Genomic DNA, 18,934 nt, shown 5'->3' on the forward strand with positions numbered 1-18,934 from the left:
TTTTCTAATATATTCATTTAATACTATAAATTTTCCTCTAGCACTGCTTTTGCTGCATCCCATACATTTTGATAAGCCGTATTTTCATTTTCATTTAGTTCAAAATATTTTTTAAAATTTATCTTGAGACTTCTTTGACCCATGTGTTATTTGGAAGTATGTTGTCTAATGACCAAATGTGGGTTTGCTGCAACCCACAAATTTTGATGAGTCATATTTTCATTTTCATTTAGTTCAAAATATTTTTTAACATTTCTCTTGAGACTTCTTTGGCCCATGTGTTATTTGGGACCATGTTGTCTAATAACCAAATATTTGGTGGCTTTCCAGCTGTCTTTCTGTTAGTGATTTCCAGTTTAATTCCATTGTGATGTGAGTATACTTTGTAAGATTTTTACTCTTTCAAATTTGTTAGAAGTGTGTTTTATGCCCCAGAACATGGTCTATCTTGGTGAATATTTCATCTGAGTTTGAGAAGAGTGTATATTTGCACTCGTCGGATGAAGTAGTCTATACATATCAACAGGTCCAGCTGATTGACGATGCCCTTCAGCTCAGCTATGTCCTGAGTCCATCAATTACTAGTAGATAGGTTTTGAGATATGCAACTGTAACAGTGGATCTGTCTGGTTTTTCTTGCAGTTCTCTCCTTTGATGGATTCCATATTTTGAGGCTCTGTTGTTAGGTCCCTACATATTAATGACTGCTATGTCTTTCTGGAGAATTGACCCCTAGTCATTATGAAATGCCCCTCTTACTCCTGGAAGTTGTGCTTGGCCACTTCGGACTCGGCCTCTGAAGCCTCCTCATGCCTGCGTGAAGGAGGTGGACGGCCCCTGGTTTTGTGAAGTTGGCTTACATGAGCTGCTGTTATCCACAGAGCAGCAGCCAGGGACTAGTGATGAAGTACTAAGCGTCTGGTCAGAGCTTATCTGTCTCCACGTCGACTCCCGCGATCGTTTCGCTTAGTTTGTTTGTCGTCGAATCCACCTCGATGAAACCGTTTGCTTTTTCCTGTAAATGCTTCCCATTTTAGCAACGGCCGCTTGCAGTTTGGCCACAGAATCTAAGCTCTTCCCAGGCAATTTGCATATGGTTTTTTCGTAGTGCAAAACTCTCTCCTGGGGCTTCAACGCCTCCCGCAGCCCGGCCCAGCTCCTCCTGAGCCCCGGGATCTGGGGCTGAGCCCCCGCTGCGAAAACCTCCCAAGCCCAGGAGATGAGCGGTGGACGCTCGGGCCCGAAGCCCCTCGGTGCCCCGAGATCGCGCTCCAGCCGCGGCCGTTAAGGGTTTTGATCCGTTACCCAACGGCTGTCGAAAGAGGAGCACGAGGTGAACTTCCACCGACAATCGTTTAAATACTGCAGACGAAGGATGGGTTCTTATTGTGAGCACCTACTGAGCTCTGTTTAATATTTGGGAGAGGGCGAGGGTAATTTTTTGTTGTTTTGGGGTTTTTTTTTTATTTTTCGTTTTTTTTCTGTATCAAAAAGTGACTCTAATTTCTAATTGTGAATCGTGTCCTCCTCCGTCCTCGCTTTCAGGTTCCTTCGGGCAAACCGGCAGCTGAGTCCAGCTTGTGAACTTGAACTTGAACTTGCTGAAGAAGCTCCCGGCGGCCCTCTGCTGGTCGCCGCCTTTACCAGAGGGAGAGGCTGGAGTCACCCTGTTGGGCCCCATTTCTGGGGCTGGCATCTGTTGGGCTGCCCGGCCGCGCGTACCTGGTCCCATCGGGGGCTCTGCCCACTCCGCTGATGACGCGGGTAGAAGGGAGGCCGCAGGAACACTCTGGGGGGACTGTGCCGGGCGGGCATCCCCCAGCTGCTCACCGTGGGGTGCGGCGCCGAGGCTTGGTTGGGCTGCAAGGAGACCGACTGGGATTCCCGGGCTGGTGGCCGGGGAGACGGGGTAGAGGTGAGAGGCAAGAGCCCAGGAGGCCTCAGGCCCCAGCGCTGTGGGGCTGCCGTTGTCCTTCTGGGTGGAGGTCTGGCCAAACCGGCTTTTGCCCCGAGTGAGGAATTCCTGCTCTTTTTGGTGTTGGTGGAGAGGTCCCTGTTCACAGCGGGGGCGGGGTTCGTCCCCTCCAGGCTAGTAGGGAGCTGGCTGGTGCATTGCTGTGTTGCTGCCCTTCTGCCCTGTCTCCTGATCCTGTTCAGACTCTGGGTGGCTCCTCTGAGTACTCTCAGGCTGTGAAAGATGGGAAAGGCAGGTTGCTGACACCACTGCTGCTCCGGGCTGGCAGAGACCCTGAGCTGTACCTCCTGGGATGAAAGGAGAACCCAGGAGCAGGCGGGTGACCACGGCTTCCTCATACTCCTCAGCAAGTCCTGGATATCCTCCTGTCTGTAACCCATGGATACCATGAACTTAGTTTGCAGGGCGTCCTCCCAGTGGGAGAGTGGCTGCACACAGCGCTTAAGTTCTTCGCTTTCATGACTCACATTCATCCATGGACCCCTGACACTGTGCTCTGAAGGGCCTCTCTTGCTGCAACTGGCAATGAGAAATTTCTTCAGCAAGTTTTCACTCTCCGGGGACATGGAGGAGGGAATGGAATACATCCTGCTCAGTACCTGCTCCTATAGCTCCTTGAAGTTCAGTCCATCGAAAAATAAGCATCCATTTACCAGTATATACAGGGTAACTCCCAGACGCCATACATTGACCAGCTCATATTTGTGGCCCTAGAATAATTCCAGGGCAGCCTAAGGGGACTGCCACAAAAGGTATCCAGCTTGTTGTGAAAGGTGAATTTATTCCTGAACCCAATCTGTGATGTTCATGTTAACATGGACAATTCATTTCTGGTGACAATACACAATATCTGTGGACAATGCACTTCTGGTAAGAGCTTGCACAGCAGACACTTTTGATGGAATTTGCTTCAGGCCTCTTTCCTGCTGCTGTGAGCAGGTATTCACAAACTTGTCGCTAGCGTGCTTTGTGATGAGGCAGAGATTCCTCACTATCGATCACAGCAAATACTTCACTATGTTGGGGTGATCTGAGCCTTCATGATTCCTACTTTGTGGATGGTGTCTGGAGGCTGGAGGAGATCTGCTGAGTCTCATCAATGAACTTCATGGCCGCTGCTTTCCCAGTCAGGATGTCCCAGACCAACCCCACCTTAGCCGGCTTGTCCTTGACGATGGTCTCAAGGATTCTAGCTGCCAATAAGGGTCCCTCCTCAGCAGAGATGGCTGAGAGACCCTGCGGCATGTGGGACTTACTACTGGGCTTGGAGTCAAGGTGTTCCAGGTCGGCTTAATTTTGGGAAAAGCTAGTGAGAAGCTTGGTCCAAATCACCTAAAAAGAAAATCACTTGTATAGTTCACCTGAAGAACGGATTTCTATAATGGAATCAAAACACAATGCTGGACAAAAATCAAATAAGCAAAAGCAACAAACTGAAAAGGAAATGCTGAGTAAAAAAGAACTTAAAAATTAGAAAAATAGAAGAAAAAAGAACAAGAAGAACCAGTAACCTCAGCCAAGCCAGGGACTTACATACGTGCTTGGAATTCCAAAGCAGCAGTTCCTTATGAGGAAGAACTAAGCCTAGTAACAAGGCTGAGGATAATCTATGTGACTTTCTCATGCTTTGGTCTCAAGAACTCTTTACTCTTAAAGAAAATATATTGAGGACCATAAAGAGGATTTTTTATTGATATTGGTTACAGTTATGAATATTTACTTTATTAGAAATTAAAATCTCTAGGATGCTTCGATGGCCTTTTCTAATTTGAAAAGATAACAAGCTGGGTGTGGTGGCTCACGCCTGTAATTCCAGCACTTTGGGAGGCCAAGGTGGGCAAATCACCTGAGCTCAGGAGTTCGAGAAAAGGTATAAAATGTTTGGCTTTTAAACAGCCCATAATATCTACACTTAAAATATTTCATTTTTTCTTTAAATTCTAAATGATTGGTCTCAAAATGATGCCACAACTTAGCTGGCGTTATGATAGTGTACAAGTATGTTCTGTTGTGTAAGACACAATAAGTTTCATTATTACCATCTGCGACACTGAGGGGAAGATAGCTTTCATCATATTTTCTCATTTAAAGTTTTGCCCAGTTTCATTTGCATAGATTCCCCTCTTCCATGAGCTGCTATGTCAGCCTCAGTATCTTTCAATGTAGAGTTTGCAGCTATGAGTTGAGAAAGCACATTTTCTACTCTTTTTGAAGTGAATAATCCACTGTGCCCGGTGTACCTCTCTTTCAGCATAGGATAGGGACTTCCAGGTACTGGACCCGTCACTGGCACCTCAGGGGAGAGAACCCAGATGCCCCTACATGATTTTTAAAGATGCTTTATATACATAAAAGTGTACAAATCATCAGCCTACAGCTTGGTGACTGTTCACATATTGAACTCATCTATTTGTCTAGTATCCAGGTCAAGAAAGAGCCATTACAGCCCCCCAAGATCCCACATCCCTTTTCCAGGCACTTTCTCTGCAGTGATAACCACTCTTCTGTATTTTGACAGCATAGATTCATTTTGCTTATTTTTGAACTTTACATACATGGATTCATACAGTATTGGATCCTTTGTGTCTGCTTCCTTTGCTTAATTTGTTTTTTGTTTGTTTGTTTGTTTGTTTGAGACAGAGTCTTGCTCTTGTTGCCCAGGCTGGAGTGCAATGGCACGATCTTGGATCACTGCAACCTCCACCTCCTGGGTTCAAGCAATTCTCCTGCCTCAGCCTCCCAAGTAGCTGGGATTATAGGGGCCTGCCACCATGCCTGGCTAATTTTTGTATTTTTAGTTGAGACGAGGTTTCGCCATGTTGGCCAGGCTGGTCTCGAACTCCTGACCTCATGATCCACCTGCCTCAGCCTCCCAAAGTGCTGGAATTACACGTATGAACCACTGCGCCTGGTTCTTTGCTCAATATTTTTGTGAGATCCATCCATATTGTTTATTATTCTAAATGCTCATTGTGTGACTGTGACACAATTTGTTAATTTGTTTATTCATTTTACTGTTACTGGGCAGTTGAGTAGTTCTCAGTTTTCAGATGTTATAGTGCTGCCATAAACATTCTTGTTCAGGTTTTTGGGGGACATATATATGGCTTTCTGTTGGATATATATAAATATATTCAGGGTATGGCTGAACAACCATTTGACAGTTTATGCTAACAAGGTGACTCATGGTAGGCCCCTTAGGCCAGGTGATATCAGCCTGACCTCCAGAGAGTGGGGTGGGGGCTGGAGACTGAGTTCAACCACATGGACAATAAGTCTATCATTCATACCTTATGTAATGAAGCCCCAATAAAAACTCGATGCTGAAGCTCAGGTGACTGTCCCTGATTGGCAGTACTCTAGATGTGTTGTCTCACACATCCAAATCAGCAGGGTAATGCATTCTGAGGACCCCAGAGGCTTCACATTTGGAACCCTCTCAGACTCTGCTCTATGAATCTCTTTCTTTGGCTAATTTTGATCTCTATCCTTTCCCTGAAATAAACTGTAACTGTGAGTATAACAGCTTTCAAAGAATTCTGTGATTCTTTTTAGTGAATTTTTGAACCTGTAGGTCGTTTTGGAAACTTCCTGAACTTGCAGTTAGGTCAGAGGTGAGGGATGTCCTAAAACCATGTGCACTAACCTTGTGGGACCTCCTTGCAGGGGGTATCAGAGGCCTGGGCAAACTTTGCGGTCTAGGAGACTGTGCTCTCAAACCTTGAAGTCTAGCTCACTTCAGATAGTGTCAAGACAAATGGCATCGATTAGAACAATGCTGACTCCTGAAATGTGGTTTGGCAAGAGGGCAGGGAATGAAAGATCTTTGATTCTAGATAACCATGGAGTCTCCCATGGTATGAAATGGCGGCTTTGTTGTGATCAGTTACTAGAGGTAAAAGTGTTTATCTTTTTTTTTTTTTGAGATGGGCTGTCACTGTGTTGCCCAGGCTGGTCTTGAACTCCAAGGCTCAAGCAGTCCTCCTACCTCATCCTCCCAAGTAGCTGGGACTATAGGCCTGTGCTGCCATGCACAGAGAGGTAAAAGTTATCAATGGAATTTAGAAATGATGACTCCAACTTACTAAATACATAAGGAAATTCAAAGAAACACAAAGCAAAATATACAATTTCTAGTTACATATAATAGCTCAAATAAAATAAGGGAGGCTGGGTGCAGTGGTTCATGCCTATAATCCCAGCACTTTGGGAGGCCGAGGGGGGTGGATCACCTGAGGTCAGGAGTTCAAGACCAGCCTGACCAACATAGTGAAACCCCACCTCTACTAAAAATACAAAATTAGCCAGGCGTAATGGCATTTGCCTGTGATCCCAGCTACTTGGGAGGCTGAGGCAGGAGACCTGCTTGAACCCTGGAGGCAGGGGTTGCAGTGAGCTGAGATCATGCCATGGCACTCCAGCCTGGGCAACAGAGCAAAACTCTGTCTCAAAAAAAAAAAAAAAAGTCTTAAAGCAGCACTCTCAGAAGCTGGGTAAATGGATAGGACCCCCTACTGGTTCTCCCAACAAGGGCCCAAAACAAATCTGCTTTATCCACCATAGTCTGGAAGAATTTGGAAAGCCTCAAGGCAAAGATAACAATTATAAACCTGAACTTTAATAACCTGGAGTGATGGTCCCAAATCTAATCAAGATAAGAACTAACAAAAGTATCTGAGTCCATGGCCAGGCATGGTAATCCTGTAATCCCAGCACTTTGGGAGGCCGAGGCAGGTGGATCACTTGAGGTCAGGAGTTCAAGACCAGCCTGGCCAACATGGTGAAACCCCGTCTCTACTAAAAAAAATACAAAAATTAGGGCCAGGCACGGTGGCTCGCGCCTGTAATCCCAGCACTTTGGGAGGTTGAGGCGGGCAGATCACCTGAAGTCAGGAGTTCGAGACCATCCTGACCAACTTGGAGAAGCCCCGTCTCTACTAAAAATACAAAATTAGCTGGGTGTGGTGGCACATGCACCTGTAATCCCAGTTACTCGAGAGGCTGAGGCAGGAGAATCTCTTGAACCCGGCAGGCAGAGGTTGCAGTGAGCCGAGATCACACCATTGCACTCCAACCTGGGCAACAAAAGCAAAACTCCATCTCAAAAAAAAAAAGAAAAATTATTTGGGTATGGTGACAGGCAGCTGTAGTCCCAGCTACTCAACCTGTAGTCCCAGCTACTCGGGAGGCTGAGGCAGGAGAATCACTTGAACCTGGAGGCAGAGGTTGCAGTGAGCCGAGATTGCCCCACTGCACTCCAGCCTGGGTGACAGCGAGGCTCCTTCTAAAACAAAAAACAAAAAACAAAAAAAGTATCTGGGTTCCTTGGCCTGACCACCTGCTACAGTCCCAAGGCCCTATGCACATGATGGGTAAAATGGCCAGGGGGTGGCATTTCTGGGACTCCTTGACATGTAAGTGCTCATGCACTGTGATTCTGAAACCTATTGGTAAAGTCCTAATCAGGGCTATAGTTAAATTGCGAGGACGTAGGAATATAGGGTTGATTAAGGTGAAAGTTTGAATGAAAAGTAATATGTTTGAACTGGCTTTACGGGAAATGGTTGTGTCTCATTTACCTGAAGTTTTAATGGGAATGGATATTATATCTGACCGGAGAACACTTCTCCCACCTAGAATTGTAAAACAAGGCATGGAAACCTACCATTGTGCCCACACTGCTTGGACATCCAAATGAGAACCAATAAGATTGCATGAGCCCACAGAGTCCACGCGTGTTGTTACTTTCAAGCAGTATAGAGTAGAAGCAGATGTGATGGTATGAACAAATTATCTGTACAATAGCCGTGGGTGAAATATAGATTGAGATTTATGGCAAAAGCCTATGAGCATCAGCCAGTAATGACTGCTGGGTTTTGGACAGGAACATTTCCATAAAGACTAGCTAGTTACTGGGCACTAATATTTTATGTCTTTCATCACAGGAGTAGTCAGACGACTACCACTTCAGACTACTCCTCCGACTGAAGGATATCAAGTAATATTGAAACCTAAAATACCCATGATGTCTTGGGTGACATTGGCAAAATGCTTTAATGGGGAAGACAGTGCCCAGAAGTGTGCCATAATAAAATGGAAATGGTTTCTACAGGAACCTGTTACCAGGGATGTGCAAAAAGTATTCACAAGCAGGGAGCCTCTTTTTCCCTAGGGCTGACCTTAAGACCACCTGAAGACCCTTTAGGTCCTATTGTCACTTGGGTGGTACCCTAATGACAGCTGTTGATTGACCAAAAAAGAACTATCTGGATGTAGCTCTTGTATGGATGGCAGTTCTAAGGCAAATGGACCGCATCCTGTTTGGAAGGTTGCCACGCTGAAAAAAGTGGAAAGAACTCAGCTCAGCAGGCTAAACGGTATGCTGTCTGCCCCATGTTCAGGTTTTTACTGACTCAGGAGAGGTGCCAATACCCTGGTCATATGGTCAGTCAGAGTGATATAGAAGTTAAAAGAAATTACTTAGGGCCGGGCGCGGTGGCTCACGCTTGTAATCCCAGCACTTTGGGAGGCCGAGGCGGGCGGATCACGAGGTCAGCAGATCGAGACCACGGTGAAACCCCGTCTCTACTAAAAATACAAACAAAAAATTAGCCGGGCGTGGTGGCGGGCACCTGTAGTCCCAGCTACTCGGAGAGGCTGAGGCAGGAGAATGGCCTGAACCCGGGAGGCGGAGCTTGCAGTGAGCCAAGATTGCGCCACTGCACTCCAGCCTAGGGGACAGAGCGAGACTCCATCTCCAAAAAAAAAAAAAAAAAAAGAAATTACTGAGGCAGATAGTGAGGGTACAGAAGTCCTCAGCAAGGTTTTCCTTTTATGAAAAGCAGCCCCCAAATCATTTTCTTTTCTAACAAAGAGCAGCCAGTAAAATCGAGCTGCAGACATAAAAAAGCAAGCTAGAATCTTGCACAGGTGAATGCCAGCAATTGCGCCAACAAGAAAAAATGCTACCTGGGACTAGGCATGATCAAAATGGTGGCTCCTTCTTCTCTTTGCCAGCCGCCTGTACAGTAAGGAGCAGACAAGATGGCGCCGGCCAGGTGGAAAGTGCATAATCTTATTATGCAAATGGTTGCATAATAAGATTAGTGTGGGGCAACCATCCTTCCCCACGCACTATGTAAATATAAACGTCACACCTGATAGAACCAATCTGTGAGCCCTACCTAAATCAGACACTGCCTCCTCAAGCCTGCCTATAAAATCTGCTGCGGTTGGCTACCTTTCCCTATATTTTTAGACGTCTCTCTCTCACAAGAGAGCTGCTCTCCTCTCTCCTTTCTTTTGCCTATTAAGCTTTTCCCTCCTTAATCCACTCCAATGTGTGTGTATCCTCCTCGTTAATCTTCTCGGCACCAGATGACGACCCTAGGGTATTTACCCCAGACAATGATCCTGCTTCAAGAAGGCAATAGAAAACTGGTCTATTAAAGGGATGCTCAGCCGGTTGCGGTGGCTCAGGCCTGTAATCCCAGCACTTTGGGAGGCTGAGGCAGGCAGATCACCTGAGGTCGGAAGTTCAAGACCAGTCTGACCAACATGGAGAAACTCCGTCTCTACTAAAAATACAAAATTAGTCGGGCGTGGTGGTGCATGCCTGTAATCCCTGCTACTCGGGAGGCTGAGACAGGAGAATCGGTTGAACTCAAGAGGTAGAAGTTGTGGTGAGCCAAGATCGTGTCACACTGCACTCCAGCCTGGGCAACAAGAGTGAAACTCCATCTCAAAAAAAAAGGATGCTATACGGGCACAGCCCTGTGGAAGTTACTATAAAAATTGAAGGGGTGCATTAAAGTAGGACATGCCAATGTCCATCAGAAGAACCCCCTTTCAGAATTGGAAGTTGCTCAGAGATGGCAAATGGATATCCTGGTGTGTTCACTTGAAATACCCACCTTGATCCATGAAACGAGTGGATATGTGGGTACTGCAGCAATGCAGAGATGGGCTGAATCTAGACATATTCTTTCACCCTCTGAAGTGCAAAATGCCAACAAAAGGCAGAGCCTGCAGATTGCTATGGGGACAGATTCCCCGGTGGAGAGGCATTGCACATAGCTGGCAAGTTGGGGAGATGCTAGTATTCCCTGCAGGTTACGTATGGAGCCTGATGGAAATAGACACTCTGGTCCAGGCTTTGCATACTCGGTGATAGATGCAAATCCCCAAAATACTATGAAGGGACCATAACAGAATATAGTGTGCCAATTTGAACCACTGAGTCATTTCTTCAGACCAAGGAACACACTTTACAGCTCATAATGTCCGGCAATGAGCAAAGAGATATCCTCGCCGGGTGCAGTGGCTCACGCCTGTAATCCCAGCACTTTGGGAGGCCGAGGCGGGTGGATCACCTGAGGTCAAGAGTTCAAGACCAGCCTGACCAATATGGAGAAACCCCATCTCTACTAAAAATACAAAATTAGCCAGGCGTCGTGGCACGCGCCTGTAATCTCAGCTACTCAGGAGGCTGAGGCAGGAGAATCACTTGAACCCAGGAGGCGGAGGTTGTGGTGAGCTGAGATTGCGCCATTGCACTCCAGCCTGGGCAACAAGAGCGAAACTCCATCTCAAACCAAAACAAAAACACAAAGTAGGGAAATAAAAGAATAAGTTCAGGGATTCAAATTCCCAGCTCAAGCACCACATAAGTGGCCTGAAAATTTATTTGTGTGTTCTGAAGAAGATACTTATCTCCTATGACCACAGGGCTGAGAGTGCTTAAAATCTAACCAAGAACTTCATCCTGATACTGGCTGAGTTGAACTTCCAGCCTTGCAGCATTTCTACTGTTTTTGTTGTTGTTGTTTTGTTTTTTGAGATGGAGTCTTGCTCTGCCACCCAGGCCGGAGTGCAATGGCGTGATCTCGGCTCACTGCAACCTCCACCTCCCGGGTTCGAGAGATTCTCCTGCCTCATCCTCCAGAGTAGCTGGGACTACAGGCGCGTGCCACCACACCCGGCTAATTTTTGTATTTTTCGTAGAGACGGGGTTTTGCCATGTTGGCTAGGCTGGTCTTGAACTCCTGACCTCAGGTGATCCACTGCCTCGGCCTCCCAAAGTGCTGGGATTACAGGTGTGAGCCACCGTGCCCAGCCCGTTTCTACTGTTAAAGTGAGGACATTGATTGGGAAGGAGTGGGATCCTGCAAGTTGAACAAGGACATGCAGGAAGACCCTGATGAAGGGGTCATGAAACCCCTAAATTCTGATGAGTCTTCTTTGCCATTGGAGGAGACCTCCTCATCCCCGGTTATAGATGCGACTTCTTCCCCAGTAGAAGCTGCCTTTCTACCCTTATTACAGGGGATTAACCCTGCATTGCCCAAGGAAACTGTAGTGGCCTCCCCTGAGGCAGTTTTTGTGTAAGACAACACCTGAGTCTCCCATCCCCACTACCTCTCTTTACTTCTAGACCTATAACTTCAAGTCCCAGCAAGCCCCTAGAGGTAAGATAAAAAGTGTGATTGAAGGATCACATTACCCTCCGAAGGATCACACTACCCTCTGAGAGAACTACGTGTTTTCCAACTGATACACACAGACATCTGGGGAATGGATAGCAAGGGTGTGGCTCAACAACCATTTGATAAAGAGATCATGGGTGCCACTCATGGCCTTAATCAGCCACATCAGCAGAAGCCAGGAATAGAGATGAGATTATACCAGCAGAAACACTACTAGCCAGGGTTAAAGGGGACAGAAAAAAATGAGACGAAATGAAGGTAGGCTGTTGGACTCCTTAGATCCCTACAGGACCAGACCATAGAGCTATTTGACTGTGAATATGCATTATTCTTCAAGAACAGAGAAAAATTACCCCAAAGGCAATTCAGAGATCATCAGGACTGCCTCCTCAGTTCAAAGAATGAGGCTACTGCCTTGATTCCAACAGGCAGGATGGCCGTTGCCTGAAGCTTTAGGGCTGAGACCACCATGCAGAGCCATGGGGGGTGGGACCCTCACCCAGCGTAGCCTCATGGGTGGAAGTGCTGCCCCAGTTGGTCTAGAAGGAAGGCAAAGAGCCAAAGAGATATTCTTGGGCCTTAAGATCTTGTGGAAGCCAGGCGCAGGGGCTCACGCCTGTAATCCCAGCACTTTGGAGGCTGAGGCGGGTGGATCACCTGAAGTGAGGAGTTCCAGAGCAGCCTGGCCAACATGGTGAAACCCTGTCTCTACTAAAAATACAAAAAAACTAGCTAGGCGTGGTGCCGTGTGCCTGTAATCCCAGCTATTTGGGAGGCTGAGACAGGAGAATCACTTGAACCTGGGAGGCGGAGGTTGCAGTGAGCCAAGATCACACCACTACACTCCAGCCTGGGCAACAGAGCAAGATTCAGTCTCAAAAAAAAAAAAAAAAAAAAAGATCTCATGGAATTTGCCTTACTAAGTTTTGGGCTTACTTAAGACCCATCGCCTCTTCCTTCATTCCTATTTCTTCCGTTTGAAATGGGAATGTCTGTCTTGTTTGTCCCACCATTGCACTTGGAAGCACACAACTTGTCTGGTTTTCCGGGTTCACAGCTGAAGAGAAATTTTCCTTCAGTATGAATCATATGAATTTTACTGATATCTGACCCAGATGATATTTATTCATTTATGTGAATTTTCTTTCTTTCTTTCTTTTTTTTTTGAGACGGAGTCTCACTCTGTCGCCCAGACTGGAGTGCCCTGGCTTGATCTCAGTTCACTGCAACCTCTGCCTCCTGGGTTCAAGCAATTCTCCTGCCTCAGCCTCCCAAGTAGCTGGGAATACAGGCGTGTGCCACCAAACCTGGCTAATTTTTTGTATTTTTTAGTAGAGACGGGGTTTCACTGTGTTAGCCCTCAGTCTCCTGACCTCATGATCTGCCTGCCTCGGCCTCCCAAAGTGCTGGGATTAGAGGCCTCTTTTCTTTTCTTTCTTTCTTTCTTTTTTTTTTTTCTTTCTTTTTTTAAGAGGTGGTGTCTTGCTATGTTGCCTAGTCTGGTCTCAAACTCCTGGGCTCAAGCAATCCTCCTGCCTCAGCCTCCCAAATTGCTGGGATTACAGACGTGAGCCACTATGCCCAGCCTTAGGTGATATTTAGATGTAATTTTGGATTTAGAGTTTAGAGTTGATGCTGGATTGAATTGAGACTTTTAGGGTGGTTGGGAAGAAATGAATGTATTTTGCATGTGGTAAGGACTTGAGGTTTGGGGAGCCAAGACTAATTCTATGGACTGAATCATGTCCCTTCAAAAGTCATATATTGATGCCCTAACCCCTAATGTGACTGTATCTAAAGATAAGGTCTTTAGGAGATAATTAAGATTAAATGAGGTCACAAGAATGAGGCCCTAATCCCATAGGACTGTGGCCTTAGAAGAGGAAGAGACCTGCCCCCTCCTCCCATATGAGGACACAATGAGAAGGTGGCTGTCTACAAGCCAAGAAGAGAATCCTCACCAGAACCTGACCATGCCAGCACCTCAGTTTCAAACTTCCAGCCTTCAAAACTGTGAGAAAATAAATTCTGTTGTATAAGCCACTCAGTATATGGTATTTGTAACGTCAGCCCAAACCGACTAATACAGGTATAAATGGAGACAAGGACTGCCAGCTGGCGGTAAAGGAATTACTAAGAGAGTTATGCAATGAGAGAACTCCAATATTCAACATACTGTTACACTGGTACCTCTTGAAAGGTTCAGAGCAAGAGATGATATTGTCTCTTAGCTCAATTATACTGAAACTGCCATTGCAAAATCATAACCGAGACAGTGAAAGATCATCTGACCTAACCAACATCATCTTGCTTCTAACCTCCAACCTGTCCTTGTTCATTCCTAGGCATAGGCTGAACTAATTTTGGGAGGAACTTAGTTTATAGTTTAAAACAAATTTGAGCCGGGTGCGGTGGCTCATGCCTATAATCCCAGCAATTTGGAAGGCTGAGGCAGGCAGATCACTTGAACTCAGGAGTTTGAGACCAGCCTGGCCAACATGGCGAACCCAATACAAAAATTAGCCAGGTGTGGTGGCAGGCGCCTGTAATCCCAGCTATTTGGGAGGCTGAGGCGGTGGATAGCTCGAACCTGGGAGGCGGAGGTTGCAGTGAGCCAAGATCACACCACTGCACTCCAGCCTAGGTGACAGAGTGAGACACCATCTCAAAAAAAACAAAAACAAGCAAACAAAAAACCAAAGACAATAACAGCCCTCTCCCAAAACAAAACCCCTTCTTGCCTTAGGGACTAGACTGCTTTTGCAGAACTAATCAATTAGCCACAAGATTTAAAATTGTGGTCTAGGAGTCATGCAGCTGGAGGCTACGAAATTCTGACCCTCCTCAAATTGCTCCTGGGGACAACATCACTATTGTAAAGCCCAAGATCAGTGCTTGAGATACTTTGCAGATCCTGCACTTGATGGATCAGCTGACACCACCCAGACCCATAAACTGGCTCATCTGATCTTGGGATCCCCACCCAGGAACTGACTCAGCGCAAGAGTACAGCTTCGACTCCCTATGATTTCATCTCTGACCTGACCAGCCAACACTCCCAACTCCCTAGCCTCCTACCCACCAAATTACCCTTAAAAACTCTGATCCCCGCCAGGTGTGGTGGCTCATGCTTGTAGCTTTGGGAGGCCAAGGCGGGCGGATCCTTGAGGTCAGGAGTTTGAGACCAGCCTGGCCAACATGATGAAACCCTGTCTCCAAAATTAGCCAGGCATGGAGGCACATGTGTGTAATCCCAGCTACTCTGGGAGGCTGAGGCAGGAGAATCCCTTGAACCTGGGAGGTGGGAGGCGGAGATTGCAGTGAGCAGAGATTGCACCACTGCAACTCCAGCCTGGGCGATAGAGCAAGACTTTGTCTCAAAAAAACAAAAACAAAAACAACAACAACAAAAACTCTGTTCCCCAAATGCCTGGGGAGACTGACTGAGTAATAATAAAACTGTAGGGGGCACAGCCAGCGCTGCATGAATTACTCTTTCTTTATTGCAGTTCCCCTGTCTTGATGAATTGGCTCTGGCTAACCAGCGGGCAAGGTGAACCCCTCGGGTGGTTACACAGGTACTGTATGAGGCTCCCATCCCCCCCACCCCAGACTTTATCTTGACCTGTTGTAAAATCCAGCTGCATGTATTTACTGTCCCTCTTATGGGAAGCATCTCTGAGATCTGAGTTAGGTAACATTTGCTTTCAGCAAGACAGCAAGGAGGGAGCAAAACCCAAACTTACACTTACCTCCTTCTCTCCTACATATCTAAGTGTCCAAAGCCTTCACTGGTGAGGAGGTCTGCCTTCCCCGGCACAGCTCTGTGCACCAAGCTACCCTGTCACTTGGCAAGAGCAGATCAGGAAGTGCCGAACTCTTGGCTCAGTCTCCTGTGAGCCATCCCTGGGCTTGAATGAGATCTCTAGTTTAAAGAGGCAGCACAGAGAAACCTCCAGGTAATAATAAGAACCTGACACCGGCCAGGTGCGGTGGCTCACGCCTGTAATCCCAGCACTTTGGGAAGCCAAGGCGGGTGGATCACGAGGTCAGGAGTTCAAGACCAGCCTGGCCAAAATGGTGAAACCCCGTCTCTACTAAATATACAAAAATTAGCCAGGTGTGGTGGTGGGCGCCTGTAATCCCAGCTACTCGGGAGGCTGAGGCAGGAGAATCGCTTGAACCCAGGAGGCAGAGGTCGCAATGAGCTGATATCATGCCACTGCACTCCAGCCTGGGTGACAGAGTGAGACTCCGTCTTAAAAAAACAGAAAAAAAGAACCCAGGCCAGGCGCGGTGGCTCACGCTTGTAATCCCAGCACTTTGGGAGGCCGAGGTGGGCGGATCATGAGGTCAGGAGATAGAGACCACAGTGAAACCCTGTCTCTACTAAAAATACAAAAAAATTAGCCGGGCGTGGTGGTGGGCGCCTGTAGTCCCAGCTACTCGGAGAGGCTGAGGCAGGAGAATGGCGTGAACCCGGGAGGCAGAGCTTGCAGTGAGCCGAGATTGCGCCACTGCACTCCAGCCTGGGCGACAGAGCGAGACTCCGTCTCAAAAAAAAAAACAAAAACCCAATACCAAAGAAAATAGGACACCTGGCATCTGATCCAGCCTCACTAACTGGCCATGTGAACCTGGATGAGCCATTTGGGCTCAGTTTGCCTGTCTGTGAAATGAGGAAGGTTCTTTATTTTTTGTAGAGAAAGGGTTTCATTATGTTGCCCAGGCTGGTCTTGAACTCCTGGGCTCAAGTGATCCTCCTGCCTCAGCCTCCCAAAGAGCCGGGATTACAGGCATGAGCCACCATGCCTGGCCTAAGCCACTGAATTTTGAGGTGATTTATTATATTGCAATAACTAACTGAAACATGAGGAGGACCTGGTTACAAAGTCCATCACATCCTTAGAGAAGTTAGAGAAAACATCTAAAATTCTTAGTTCTGGGCCAGGTGCAGTGGCTCATGCCTGTAATCCCAGCACTTTGGGAGGCTGAGGCAAGTTGATCACAAGTTAAGGAGTTTGAGACAAGCCTGGCCAACATGGTGAAACCCCGTCTCTGCTAAAAATACAAAAATTAGCCGGGTGTGGTGGCGCGCACCTGTAATCCCAGCTACTCAGGAGGCTGAGGCAGGAGAATTGCTTGAACCTGGGAGGTGGAGGTTGCAGTGAGCTGAGATCCCGCCACCACACTCTAGCCTGTGTGACAGAGCAAGATTCCATTTTGAAAAAATAAAATTAAAAAAGTTCTTAGTTCCTCTGGTTTCTTCTCTGGGTTTTTAATATTCTTCTTCCCTGTATTCCTGACACCATCTCTCCCCCAGCTCCAAGGTAACTGCGCCCCTGCCAGCCTTGAGATGAAGGTTCTAGGCTGTCTGTGCTCTGTGGCTCAAGCTGTGTTCTTTCCGATGCTGCTGTTGCTCTCCTCTCACCTGCCCTTGGTGCAGGAGGAGCCAGTCCTTACCATGCAACCTTATGCCAAAGGCTTTGATTCAGCTGCCTGCTGCCTTGTAGGCTGTCATGAGGCCAGTTTCCCTTTCTCTTTCCCTTAGGGGCAGGGAGACAAGGGTGGCCCCTGGGGAGGATACTGGAGTCCCAGGAGCAGATGCCGAGGAGAAAGGTAAGCCCTGATCTCACCCTCAGCCTGGGAACCTGGGCCATGCTTCTACTCTCTTCCTCGGGAGGCCTGCTAGAGACCCATGCTGCTCCAAGGGCCCTGGAAGCAGCCTGCGCCTCTGGAAGCTCGGCTCCCAAATCCAACTACCTCCTTGTAAGTTTCAATCTCTCCCAGCCCTCTTGGGTCAGGGAACCACCATTGCTGCAGGATCTGCCCTGGCTGAAGGTTTAAGAACTGCCAAACTTTTCTTTAGAGAGCTTTAAAGAGGAGCAGAAAGGGATTGCATATTTTAGTAGGATCACTGTGGCTGCTGAGTAAAAAAGAGACTGCGAGGGAGCCCAGGCAGAGCAGGAGGCTGGGCGGGAGGTGAAAGATGAGAGGGGTTTAGACTGTGGCTGGAGCCAGACAGGAGCCTGCAGTGTGGTGAGATGGGGTTGGATTCCAGATGTATATTGAGGGTAGAGGCAGCAGCATTTGCTGATGGATTAGATGTGAGGAGAAAAAGAAAAAGCTTCAAGATTTAGGGACTGAGCAACTGGAAGGGTGGAGATTAACTGAGGTGAGGAAGGATGGGAAGAACAAGCTGGGATGCACAGGGAAAGAGAAAGAACTCGGGATGCTGGATTGGGAATCCAGGAATCAAAGCCCTAATACCACATCTGCCACACGCTAATAACAACACTTAACTAATCAGTTACATAGGCCAGGCCCTCTTCCAAGCACTTTCCACACATCATCTCCATCTCCTCATGACGGCCCTACAAGGTAGATTTCATCATCCTCATTTCACAGAGAGGAAACAGGGAGGCTAAGGGCTTTGCTGCACAGGGACACAGCAGCAGAGCTGGGCTCGTAAGCAGGCAGAAAACTGCCTCCTGTTGTACATATATCCATTTCACTTGCTGAGCTTGTTGCCTCCTCTGAAAATCAAGAGGTTGGAGTGCAGATCTCTAAGTCCTGACACCGTAAATGGGCCCAGTGTAGGCTGTGGCTCTTTCTGGCAGAGGACATTTCGTGCCAACACTTAGCACGTGGGCTTTAAGAAATAGCTGCAGTGAAAAGCAGTACAAAGAAAATGCCCAATGACCCACATTCTGGTTTTGAGAATATTGTGATGTATTATGAATGGATCCTTCCAAAGTGTGATTTGAAAAACTAGTTAAATAATAATTCATTCCTGGATATGAGACATTTTGAAGGATAGGCTCTAATGGAATAATATTATGAATTGTGAATTGGAACATTAAATTAAATACGATGTTACATTCTTTTCTGTCACCTCCAGCTTTCTTCTTGGGGGAATCAATGAATTTCTATAGAAAGCAGAGCTTCCTGAGCCCCTCACATGTATTTTTGTGTGTCTGTGCTTTTTTGTGTCTCATTAATGAGCCAATTAGTGGGAATAAGAGAAGAAACACAATCTCATTGCAGGATTTTTTACTCACATATTCCTCCGTAGCCTCCACAGGTGTTATACTCTGTTCAGGCAACTACAACAAAAATACCATAGACTGGGTGGCTTACAGCAACAAACATTTATTTATTTATTTATTTATTTATTTATTTAGAGATGCGATCTCTGTCACTCAGGCTGGAGTGCGGTGGGGTAATCATGGCTCACTGCAGCCTCAACCTTTCTGGCTCAACCAGTTCTCCTACCTCAGCCTCCAGAGTAGGTGGGACCACAGGTGTGCACCACCATACCCCACTAATTTTTTTTTTTAACTTCTGTACAGGTGGGGTCTTGACTTGTTGCCCAGGCTGGTCTTGAACTCCTGGGCTCAAGCAATTCTCCTGCCTCAGCCTCCCCAAGTGCTGGGATCACACGCATGAGCCTGGTAAGTCCAAGATCAAGGTG

General features: G+C 47.0%; 1 long non-coding RNA gene across 1 annotated transcript; it reads left to right on the forward strand.

The window, feature by feature from the left end:
* Positions 1-1,157: 1,157 nt before the first annotated feature.
* On the forward strand, positions 1,158-5,512 carry LOC131383046 (uncharacterized). The gene is made up of 2 exons (XR_009212758.1): positions 1,158-1,388; positions 1,546-5,512. It is a non-coding gene; the product is annotated as an uncharacterized LOC131383046 (long non-coding RNA).
* Positions 5,513-18,934: the final 13,422 nt, after the last annotated feature.

Source organism: Hylobates moloch, unplaced genomic scaffold, assembly GCF_009828535.3.
Source record: "Hylobates moloch isolate HMO894 unplaced genomic scaffold, HMol_V3 SCAFFOLD_3, whole genome shotgun sequence".
NCBI classification, from domain to species: Eukaryota; Metazoa; Chordata; class Mammalia; order Primates; family Hylobatidae; genus Hylobates; species Hylobates moloch.